The sequence below is a fragment of the Heterodontus francisci genome, unplaced genomic scaffold (genome assembly GCF_036365525.1).
Source record: "Heterodontus francisci isolate sHetFra1 unplaced genomic scaffold, sHetFra1.hap1 HAP1_SCAFFOLD_75, whole genome shotgun sequence".
Classification (NCBI taxonomy): Eukaryota; Metazoa; Chordata; class Chondrichthyes; order Heterodontiformes; family Heterodontidae; genus Heterodontus; species Heterodontus francisci.
The window spans coordinates 2,734,287-2,747,023 of NW_027141820.1; the positions used below are offsets into that span (position 1 = coordinate 2,734,287).

The window sequence follows — 12,737 nt, forward strand, 5'->3', positions numbered from 1 at the left end:
TACATTTAAACAACCTTTCAAGTCCAGTTACAGTTTTTGTTGCCTTACCTGCACAAGCATAAAAAGTGAAAAACGGAAGCAAGTTTAACTGAACATTCTGGTGGTCAGTTCGGGCACGGGAAAAAAATTAAAGGACTCGGACCAGGTCGGATGCGGTGCTGTCAGGCTTGGGTCGGGTTTCATTTGCTGACCCGAGCAGGCCTTTAGTTACTGTTGCAACCTTATATTCCCACTTGACAATCTGTATATTTTGTTCATTTCAATTTTGTCGACAAGCTCTTTGAATCCAGTTCCCCGGTCCTCAAGCAGGCTCAGTTTGGAAATCGATTCCGCTTTCTGGAAGGCTGAAAGCAATCGATGACCTTAAACTAAAAATGGCAACAGAGAAGGGCTCGTCTGGGATTTGAACCCAGGACCTCTCACATATTAATCATTTATATACCCAAAGCGAGAATCATACCCCTAGACCAACGAGCCACCGTTGGCATAGTTTTTATTCGCTCCTGTGGAATTTCACTGGCACCCACAGCCGATCATGCATTTTTTTCAGATCAAAACAATATCCTACAAAGCTGAAATAAAAACAGAAAGTGCTGGAAATACTCAGCACCTCTGACAGCATCTGTGGAGAGAGAAACAGAGTTAACATTTCAGGGTTTTCACCTTTTGTTTGAGCCATCTTTTCAGACTGCTTCTGTCCATCCAATCTCACTTTTTACTCTATCCACATTCTAAGGGTGGTGCAGTGGTGAGCACTGTAGCTTCACAACTTCAGTGACCCTGATTCAGTTCTGTATACTGCCTGTGTGGAGTTTGCAAGTTGTTTATGTGGGCTTCCACAAGGTACTTTGGTTTCCTCCCACAACGAAAGACTTGTGGGTTGATAGATAAATTGACAGTTGCAAATTGGCCCTAGGGTAGGTGATAGGAGAAATGTGGGGATGTGGTAGGGAATTCTGGGTTAACATAGGATTAGTATAAATGGGTGGTTGATGGTCAGTGCAGACTCAGTGGGCCAAAGGGCTATATCAGTGCTGTATATCTCTATAACCATTCTCTAAGCAAATGCATTTTTCATGAATTCCTCATTTCATTTATTAACGACAATTTTATATTTCCGGCCCTTGCTTCATACGATACCACAAGTGGAATCATGTTTCCATCAACCCGATCAAACCCCTTCACTATTTCCTCATATTGCAATGTTTCTTTCACCCTGACAGACTGTGGAGTTTCTGCTGCTTGATTGCAGTTCTTGCTTCCCGCCAGTAGATGTCACCTCACTCCAATATAGTGAAGTTAACAAATGTGAGAGAGACACAACAGGAAATAATTGTTCACATTATAGTGAATGTGTGGGATTTAGAAATACTAGGAGTGGAGACGAGTTATTATTGAATTTGTCAAACCAAACATGTGTTATAATGTTGTGTTAAATCTGTCACTCTGTTGTCTTGATTCTGAGAGTGACATCGACTCATCGAGTCATTGGGTCATTTGTGGTATAGAAGGAGGTCATTCGCCCCATCGAGTACAGGCCAGCTCTCCATGGAGCGATCCAGTCAGTCCCACTCTTCTGCTCGATCCCCCTAGCCCTGTAAATTTATTTCCTTCAAATGCCCATCGAAATTCCTTTTGTAACCAACGATTGTCTCCACTTCCTCCGCCCACAGGGGCAGCGAGTTGCAGATCATTACCAATCACTGTGTAAAAAAGTTCTTCCGCACATTCCCCCTGCATCTCTTCTCCAAAACCTTCAATCTGAATCCCCTAGTCCTTGTACCAATAGTTAATGGGAACAATTTTTCCTTGCCAACTTATCTAAAACTGTCATAGCCTTCGACACCTCTATCAATTCTCCCCTCAATCTCCTTTGATACAGGCAGAAAAAACCCTGTTTTTCTAACCTAACCTTGAAACTAAAACCCTCCATCCCTGGAACTATTCTGGTAAATCTCCTCTGCATCCTCTCAAGAATCCGCACATCCTTTCTAAAGATTGGTGAGCAGATCTGGATGCAACACTCCAATTGGGGCCTAACCAGAGTTCAGCATAACAACCCTGCTTTTGTACTCAATGTCTCTATTTATAAAGCCCAAGATCCCACATGCTTTGCTAACCACTCTCGCAATATTTCTGAACAGTTGAGGTGACTGAGCGGTTTCAGCTTCTCTGTTCAGATTGCAGCTTTCACTGGAGGCATGTGTTTAAATCCCACTTCTGACAACTTGATTTTCAGTTACTTTGCAGAGCTTCCTTGAAGGTTTGAGGTAGAGTAAATACTGAGGAACTGTTTCTAACTGCTGAACGGTCAATAACCGAAGGTTACAGATTTAATGTGACTCACAAAACTGGAAAGAACTTGAGGAAAAATTCCTTTCTGCAACGTATGGTTAGGATTTCAGTTATGTGGATAGATTGGAGAAGCTGGGGTTGTTCTCCTTAGAGAGGAGATTTGATAGAGGTGTTCACAATCATGAGGGGTCGTGACAGACCCGATAGAGAGAAACTGTTGGTAGAAGGATTGAGACTCAGGTAAAAGCTGTGGCTCAGTTGGTCACTCTCACCTCGAAATCACAAGCTTCTGGGTTCAGAGTTCACAGCTGACACTCCAGTACAGCACTGAGGGTGTTGAAGGTGCTGCCTTTCAGGTGGGATGTTAAACCAAGACCTGGTCTGCATGTTTGGGTGAATGTAAAAGATCCCATGCTGCAATTTCAAACAAGTGAAGAGCAATTCTCCCTGGTGTTGTGATCAATATTTGCCCCTCAATCAGATCAGTTGGTCATTATCACATTGCTGTTTGTGGGTATTAGCTGCTGCATTTCTGACATTACAACAGTGATTACACTTCAAAAGTATTTCATTGTCAACAAAGTGCTTTGATATATCCAGTGGTCAGGAAAGGTGCTATATAAATGCAAGTCTTTTCTTTTTTATCACAACACATTACTGTGTAAAAAATGGTTCTTCATGTCACCTCTGGTTCTTCTGCCAATCACCTGATATCTGTGTCCTCTGCTTACTGACCCTTTTACCACTGGAAACAGTTTCTCCTTATTTAAACTATTGAAAACCTCCATGATTTTGAACAAATGTGTCAAATCTTTTCTGAATTTTCTCTGCTGCAAGGAGAACAACCCCAGCTTCTCCAATCTCTCCACATCACTGAAGTCCCTCACCCTGCTACCATTGTGGCAAATCTCTTTTTTATTCTTTCACGGAATGTGGGCATCGCTGGCAACGGCAGCATTTATTGCCCATTGCTAACTTCCCTTGAGAAGGTGGTGGTGAGCCGCCTTTTTGAGCTGTTGCAGTCCATGTGGTGTAGGTAAATCCACAGTGCTGTTCGGAAGGGAGTTCCAGGATTTTGATCCAGTGACAGTGAAGGAACGGTGATATAGTTCCCAGTCAGGATGGTGTGTAGCTTGGACGGGAACTGGCAGATGGTGGTGTTCCTATGCATCCAATGTCCTTCTAGGTGGTCGAGGTCAAGGGTTTGGAAGGTGCTGTCGAAGGAGGCTTGGTGAGTTATTGCAGTGCATCTTGTAGATGGTACGCACTGCTACCACTGTTCACTGGTGGTGGAGGGAGTGAATATTTAAGGTGGTGGATGGGGTGCTGATCAATCGAGCTACTTTGTCCTGGATGATGTTGAGCTTCTTGATTGTTGTTGGAGCTGCACTCATCCAGGCAAATGGGGAGTATTCCATCACGCTCCTGACTTGTGCTTGTGGATGGTGGACAGGAGGTGAGTGATTCACAGCAGAATTCCCAGCCTCTGACCTGCTCTTGTAGCTACGGTATTTATGTGGCTGATCCAATTCAGTTCCTGCTCGACGGTAACCCCCAGAATGTTGATAGTGAGGGATTCAGCAATGGTAATGCCATTGAATGTCAAGGGGAGATGGTTAGATTCTCTCTTGTTGGAGATGTTCATTGCCTGGCACTTTTGTGGGTTGAATGTTCCTTGTCACTTATCAGCCCAAGCCCAATGTTGTCCAGGTCTCTCTACATGTGGACACGGACTGCTTCAGTAGCTGAGGAGTTGCTAATGCTACTGAACATTTTGCAATCATCAGCGAACATCCCCACTTCTGACCTTATGATAGAGGGAAGGTCATTGATGAAGCAACGGAAGATGGTTGGGGCCTAGGACACTACCCTGAGGAACTCCTGAGTGCTGTTCTGGGACTGAGATGATTGGCCGCCCACAACTATCACCATATTCCTTTGCGCTAGGGATGACTCCAACTAAAGAACAAAGAACAAGGAAAATTACAGCACAGGAACAGGCCCTTCGGCCCTCCAAGCCTGCGCCGATCCAGATCCTCTACCTAAACATGTCGCCTATTTTCTAAGGGTCTGTATCTCTTTGCTTCCTGCCCATTCCTGTCTCTGTCTAGATACATCTTAAAAGACGCTATCGTGCCCGCGTCTACCACCTCCGCTGGCAACGCGTTCCAGGCACCCACCACCCTCTGCGTAAAGAACTTTCCACGCATATCCCCCCTAAACTTTTCCCCTCTCACTTTGAACTCGTGACCCCTAGTATTTGAATCCCCCACTCTGGGAAAAAGCTTCTTGCTATCCACCCTGTCTATACCTCTCATGATTTTGTACACCTCAATCAGGTCCCCCCTCAACCGTCGGCTTTCTAATGAAAATAATCCTAATCTACTCAACCTCCCTTCATAGCTAGCACCCTCCATACCAGGCAACATCCTGGTGAACCTCCTCTGCACCCTCTCCAAAGCATCCACATCCTTTTGGTAATGTGGCGACCAGAACTGTATGCAGTATTTCAAATGTGGCCGAACCAAAGTCCCATGCAACTGTAACATGACCTGCCAACTCTTGTACTCAATACCCCGTCCGATGAAGGAAAGCATGCCGTATGCCTTCTTGACCACTCTATTGACCTGCGTTGCCACCTTCAGGGAACAATGGACCTGAACACCCAAATCTCTCTGTCCATCAATTTTCCCCAGGACTTTTCCATTTACTGTATAGTTCACTCTTGAATTGGATCTTCCAAAATGCATCACCTCGCATTTACCCTGATTGAACTCCATCTGCCATTTCTCTGCCCAACTCTCCAATCTATTTATATTCTGCTGTATTCTCTGACAGTCCCCTTCACTATCTGCTACTCCACCAATCTTAGTGTCGTCTGCAAACTTGCTAATCAGACCACCTATACTTTCCTCCAAATCATTTATGTATATCACAAACAACAGTGGTCCCAGCACGGATCCCTGTGGAACACGTCTCCATTTTGAGAAACTCCCTTCCACTGCTACTCTCTGTCTCCTGTTGCCCAGCCAGTTCTTTATCCATCTAGCTAGTACACCCTGGACCCAATGCGACTTCACTTTCTCCATCAGCCTACCATGGGGAACCTTATCAAACGCCTTACTGAAGTCCATGTATATGACATCTACAGCCCTTCCCTCATCAATCAACTTTGTCACATCCTCAAAGAATTCTAGTGGAGAGTTTTCTCCCTGGTGGCCATTGACTTCAATTTTGCAAGGGCTCCTTGATGCCCTTGGCAAGAGCAGTCACTGTCTCCTCACCTCACCTCTTGAGTTCAGCTCTTTTGTCCAAATTTGGGTCAAGGCTTCAACGAGGTCAGGAACCAAGTGGCTCTGGCAGAACCCAAAATGAGCATTGATGAGCAGGTTATTGCTGTGTAAGTGCTGCTTGATAGCACTGTCAATGACACCTTCCATCACTTTACTGATGATCAAGAGGAGGCTGATGGGGCAGTAATTGGCAGGGTTGGATTTGTCCTGCTTTTTGTTTGCAGGACATACCTGGGCAATTTTCCATGTTGCTGGGTCGATGCCAGTGTTGGAGCTGTACTGGAACAGCGTGGCTAGTGGCGCGGCTGGTTCTGGAGCATCAGTCATCAGCACTACAGCCGGGATGTTGTCAGTATCCAGTGCCTTCAGCCATTTCTTGATATCATGTGGAGTGAAGTGGATTTGCTGAAGATTGGCATCTGCGATGCTGGGGACATCAGGAGGAGGTCGAGATGCATCATTTAGTTGATACTTGTGGCTGAAGATGGTTGCAAATTATTCAACCTTGTATTTTGCACTGATATGCTGGTCTCCCCTTTCATTAAGGATGGGGATATTTGTGGAACCTCCTGTTGATTGTTTAATTATCCACCACCATTCAGGACTGGATGTGGCAGGACTGCAGAGCTTTGATCTGATCTGTTGGTTGTGAGATCACTCAGCTCTGTCTATTGCATGCTGCTTCCACTGTTTGACATGCAAGTAATCCTGTGTTGTAGCTTCACTCATTTTTAGGTCTGCTTGGTGCTGCTCCTGACATGCCCTCCTGCACACTTCATTGAACCACTATTGCTCCCTTGGCTTGATGGTAATGGTAGAGTGAGGGATATGTCAGGCTATGAGGTAACATATTGTGTTTAAATACAATTCTGCTGCTGCAGATGGCCCACAGTGCCTCATGGATGCCCAGTTTTGAGTTGCCAGATATGTTCATTTCATCCCTCAGATATAATTGGAAAAAAATTCCAAAGGAATGCATGTACTAAACAAAAAGGAGAGAGAAATAAATACTGACAAAATAGATGGCAGCATTTGCAAGGTAAAAAGATTTATAAGTTTTATTATCGATGAGTGAGAGGAATATATCACACTTTGGGGCTTCTGTAAGTGGATTTACTGATAATTTTGGGAATTGATAGGAAGCTGCTTCATGGTTGGTGGAACAAACTCCCGCCCTTGGGGTGGAGCCAACAGCTGCATCCGTCCAATAACAGACAGAGTAGAAGTACTGTATCAGGCCTTGTTAGCTCAGAGCATGAGACTTTTAATCTCAGGGTCTTCGATTTGAGACCCATGTTGTGTGGTTGTTCTTCCCTTTTTCAGACTTCATCGGCAGAGAGTTCAAGGGGTGTTTGAAATTAAATTCAACAACATCACCAGATTTCAACTCCCCCCTCCCAGTGTAGTTGAATGGACCTTCAACCTCTGCCCTCTCCCTTCCCCTCCCTCCCAGAACTGCAACAGGGATCCCCTTGTCCTCACTTTCCACCCACCTGCCTCCACAGCAGCACAGTGGCGCAGTGGTCAGCATTGCAGCCTCACAGTTCCAACAACCCAGGTTCAATTCTGGGTACTGTCTGTGTGAAGTTTGCAAGTTCTCCCTGTGTCTGTGTGGGTTTCCTCCGGGTGCTCCAGTTTCCTCTCACAAGCCAAAGGACTTGCAGGTTGGTAGGTAAATTGGCCATTATAAATTGCCCCTAGTATAGGTAGGTCGTAGGGAAATATAGGGACAGGTGGGGATGCGGTAGGAGTATAGAATTAGTATAAATGGGTGGTTGATCGTCGGCACAGACCATGTGGGCCGAAGGGCCTGTTTCAGTGCTGTATCTCTAAACATAAACACATCCAAAGGATCATCCTCCACCATTTCCGTCACCTCCAGCGTGATGCCACCACCAAACGCAACTTCCCCTCCCTTGTCAGCATTCCGAAGGGATTGTTCCTTCCACAACACCCTGGACCACTCCTCCATTACCCCAACACCTCTTCACCTTCCCATGCAATCGCAGGAGATATAATACCTGCCCTTTTCCCTCTTCTCTGCTCATTATCTAAAGCCCCAAACACTACTTTTAGGTGAAGCAGCGATTTACTTGTACTTCTTTCAATTATGTATACTGTATTCACTACTCACAATCCGGGCTCCTCTAAACTGGGGAGACCAAAAGCAGATTAGGTGGAACACCTCTGCTCAGGCCGAAAGCATGATCCTGAGCTTCTGGTTGCTTGCCATTTCAACACTCCCCCCTGCTCTCATGTCAACATTTCTGTCTTTGGCCTGCTCCAGTGTTCCAGTGAAAATCGACCCAAGCTCGAGGAGCAGCACCTGACCTTTTGATTCGGCACTCTACAGCCTTGTGGATTGAACATTGTGTTCAATAACATCAGAGCATGACTGGTGTCAGGCAACCACAAGCATTAACACACTTTGTCCCAGGACAGCTTTGTTATTTAATCTCTCCTGCCCTCTGCCCTATCAAACACCTTCCCCTTTGTTCTCTCCCACATGCCCCTCCCCTTCACTTGTTTAAAAACTAATTATTTTCTAACCTGTGTCAGTTCTGATGAAATGTCACAGACCGGAAATGTTAACTCTGTTTCTCTCACCACAGATGCTGCCAGAGCTATTGAGTATTTCCAGCACTTTTTGTTTTTATTTCAGATTTCCAGCATCTGCAGTATTTTGCTTTTATTGTGTCAGAAAGTCTTTCCTTGATTCAGGACTCTTACCTCTCTCCAGAATCTCTCTGCTAAAGATTGAACTTTATCTCATTTCACTCACAGCTCAGGGTCAGTGTGGCACAGTGGGACTTCTGGCTGTCTCCCACTTCACAGTCCATCAGTACTGAGAAAACAATGGGGAATATTACTCACATGTTGTGTTCTGTAACTTTTTACAAACACTTTAATGTATATATTGTCTTCCAAAGCAGTGACAGAATGGTGGCTTTAGTGTGTTGTTGAAATAGCTTTGTTGAGTTCGTGCTGTACTAGCAGTTAAACAGTTCTTGGTTCAATCCCAGGTTTTGGCACTTTCAACCTCTCCTGTGTCTTTTTCTTTGGCTCCAATTGTCAAGCTGTTTGATTTACTCTGAAATTAGCACCAGAGAACCAAGGCACCAGCGAGCATGAGGAGCTGAAATTAGCACAGATCAAATCCACTTAATACTTCTGACTGAAGATGGTTGCAAATGCTTCAGCTTCATCTTTTGCACTGACGTGCTCAGCACCACCATCATTGAGGATGTGAATGTTTTTGGAGCCTCCTCATCTTGTTAGTTATTTAATTATCCACCACCATTCACGACTGGATGTGGCAGGACTGTGGAGCTGTGATCTGATCCTGAGGGAGATATCCGTGCGTGGAGTGGCGGGATGTATGGAGAGTGATCCTGGAGAGGGTGTCTGATCCTGGAGTGGAAGCTTTCTGTGGAGGTACAGGAGTGGGCCATTCAGCCCCAGTGTTTTATAAAGGTTTAGCATAACTTATTTGCTTTTACTCTATGCCTCTATTAATAAAGCCAATTGTCCTGTTTGCTCTTAGCAACCTTTTCAAACCTTGATCAAAAAAGATTGGTGGACATTGTCTCATTCTTCCTCCCAAACTGTATCACTTCACAATTCTCTGTGTAAAATTTTATCTGTTGTGTGAAAGCCCATTTTACCAGTGTGTTTAAGTTCCTCTGAAGTGTGTTACTGTCACTGGCATAGGACGAAATTCACGAGCATTCTTTGATGCTATCTCCTTTGAAAGAGCAATCTTACACACGAGCTCAAATGTGGGATTTTGTGTGTTTAGTATCTTTCCTCATCCACCAATATAAGCACAAATCTGTCTCATAATGTACGGTCTAAGAATGTGCCAATGTTGCAAGGTGGTGATAAATTCTTCAGTGTCACAATGTACTCACCAACTGTTTCACTACTTTTCTGATTTCTGGATCCAAGTTTGTAGCTTTCCGCGATCTCTAGTGGCTTAGGGTTGAGCCTCACTTCAACGAAGAAACGGAAAATTATGATTTAAAGATTACACTGTCAATCATTCACATCTCTGTCTTCTCCTGAACTTCGAGTTCAAATTTGTTTGTGAAGTTGAGTCACACGTTAAGACAGCACAGTCGTTTTCTTTGTGAAGGAAGTGATTTAGGAATGACTGTTTGAAACTGTCCCTTCTTGCACAGAAATTCAGTGCAAATACTTGATCACTCACAATTTCCTTGAGAGAAATTTGTTCACAATCGCATTCGACACGGAAACTGCCTCAGCATTAATCTCACTGAAGCAGAATGTGACCGTGTTGTATGTTTCAGAATGTTGGTGCCGTTATTTGTCGCTTTTAACCGAGACTGGGACACAGGGCAAGTTTGATCCGAGGTTGGAATATATTATCATTCAGGAGCAAGAAAAATCAAAAGGAACAAAATAAGAAAACCCAGTCTCCGGATTTGAGAATCTGTAGATCCGCTTTGGGAAAGTGAATCAGAGCAGAATGAAGGGTGAACTGTCCAGAAGAGATGGAGACACTGCTCAGTCAACACGTTCCCCTGGTTTATGATGCTGGAACATTCATCACACAGAAATGATTCAACCCAATGACAAACATTCTTACAGCTGATAATTTATGCTACTGATTTAAGGACTGTTTCATGTGGTTACCGGGTGACGACGAGAAGATATTAAACTTTGTTCTATTCAATCTAGCTGTGATGAAGTTTGAATTTTTCTACCTTTTATAAACAGTATTTGAAGGGTCTCGGTAACAATGTTCAGTTTTGATGAGAGTGGGGTCTGGGTGAGAAGCTGCTGAGTGTGACAGGGTCAGGACTGGATGCAGGAAGTTCTCTGACAGTCTCCCTCTATCTCTCTAATGGGTTTGAGTTGATTTACGACTGGTAGCATTTATTTTACTTTTCTTATTTAGAGATACAGCACTGAAACATGCCCTTCGGCCAACCGAGTCTGTGCCAACCAGCAACCACCCATTTATACTAATCCTACATTAATCCCATATTCTCTACCACATCCCCACCATTCTCCAACCACGTACCTACATTTTGGACAATTTACAATGGCCAATTTACCTATCAACCTGCAAGTCTTTTGGAGGTGGGAGGAAACCAGAGCACCCGGCGGAAACCCACACAGACACAGGGAAAACTTGCAAACCCCACACAGGCAGTACCCAGAACTGAATCCTGGTCACTGGAGCTGTGAGGCTGTGGTGCTAACCATTGCGCCACTGTGCTGCTGTTGGTGCTTTGATAAATGAAGGAAGTTCCCTCCACCCATTTTTTTTGGACAGACAGTGTGGTATAAGGATGTAAAGGGTTAATGTTGAAGATGGTGGGATCAACCCCTCCCAATGTCAGAGTGATAATGTAACAGTCACATGAGATGAAGTTCGGGAGAAGAGAGAGCAGCACCAAGGATGCTAGCTTAGCAGGCTTGATGAGTGTGTATTTTGTATTGTGTAAATTAGAAAAGAGTTCTTAGTTCTTTCAGCAGGAAATGTGTCCAGAAAATATCGAGAAACTCACAATTTTATTATTCAGGAGTCAGAACACTGATATTAATTCCAAGTGACAGTTCTGGGACCAATTAACAAAAAAAGTAGAGAATAATATTGCTCACTGATTGAAATCCCCCAGTGAGGAGACAGTTAAACAGGTGATCTGTTGGGGCATCCTTCGATCCAAGGTTTCAGCAACATTTAATCTCCCTTTTTGGTGAAATTCTCTGTTATTTGCAACTTTTTTTATCAGCTTTGATGGGTGAGTGAAAAAACTGAAAAAATGGAACAGTTCCATCCTTTCTTTTCTTCCTTCTTCTCTTCTTTCCATCAGTTTCTCTTTTCTGTCCCAGATCAATATAATGATGAGAATCCCAATTTAATCTGCTGTTTCTGGTGTTTTATCCATTTCAATCAAAATTTCAACATTCCAATCAAATCTATTTGTTATTCCACAGTGTCTCTCCATGTGTTTTATTCTGTTGTATTCTCTCACAGTCTGTTTGATGATCAATGTCACATCTCACTCTCTGTTCTGGTGAAGATCAGAAGCAATGATATCTGTTTACACCACCCGACAAGTTGGTCTGAGGCTGTGTCTCTCTGAACATGTGGAGTTAAAGCAATTCTTCCAGTCAGTTAGTTCAGTTGTCATTTTATGAGAAATTCGGTCATCATGACTTCGTCAGTGACCTCATGGTTCCGGTGTCTGAGTGATGTTAATCACGATGTGATGAAATGATTGTATGTTCCAGTCTTTCCGTGGTGGGTTTTCACACTGAGTAGAAATGTGTTGGACATGGTCTGAAAATGTTTCACACCGCTCCATTCCCAACTTCATTTACTTGCAGAAGATATATTTCCATCATGACACAGCTCGCTGCACAGCTAGAAGCTGTGCTGAAGGTGACAGCCATGCTTATGCAACTGACAAGGTGGCTGAGAGGTTAAGGCGATGGACTGCTAATTCATTGTGCTTTGCATGCGTGGGTTCGAATCCCATCTTTGTCGCTTGTTTATAAACTATTTATGTTGGGGGAGTTTATGTGTAAAGTCAGCCTCAAAACCCGTTTTTGTCTGTGTCCAGATAGTGATTCCAGAATTGGTTATACTTTATTAAAATTGAGACAGACATTTGGAATTCTTCACCCAAACTGCACTGGAATGAAGATCAAATAGGGATCACGAAACGGAGCAGGATTTTTCTTCCCCTCCTTCCTTCCATCTTTACTTTCTCTGGCTTTGCACCAAGTGAAAGACAAATGTGAAAAGCAAATGGTGAGGGAGCAGATGCAGAAAATTATCCTTTGGCAAGAAATTTATTTTCAAATCTTCTTGATAGATTAATTGAGTGAGCAATGCTTTGGCAGATGGAGTTTAAAATGAGGGGTCATCTACTACCTACGATAGATCAGAGCGTTTTTTTGGAAGAGGTGAGATGTTAGAAACGGCGGAGGAGCAGAGACCCGAATACTGAATTAATAAAAGCTCGTGGACTGGTCGAAAATAATGTGAAAAGTGAACAGTATATGAAGATTGGAACTCATGTTGCAGTGATATAAAGCTCTGTGCTCCTGAAGTAAATGTCCAAGCCCAGATTGTGGGGAATCTGTGGAGAGTGATTTGGTTTTTATTCATTC

The 12,737-nt window shown here is 43.8% G+C and overlaps 2 non-coding genes across 2 annotated transcripts; one reads left to right on the forward strand and one right to left on the reverse strand.

Moving 5' to 3' along the window:
* Positions 1–388: 388 nt before the first annotated feature.
* Positions 389–477, reverse strand: trnap-ugg (transfer RNA proline (anticodon UGG)). The gene is given in 2 exon segments: positions 389–424; positions 442–477. It is a non-coding gene; the product is annotated as a tRNA-Pro (tRNA).
* Positions 478–12,026: 11,549 nt separating this feature from the next.
* trnas-gcu (transfer RNA serine (anticodon GCU)) lies at positions 12,027–12,108 on the forward strand. Its single transcript has one exon. It is a non-coding gene; the product is annotated as a tRNA-Ser (tRNA).
* The last annotated feature ends 629 nt before the right edge of the window (positions 12,109–12,737 follow it).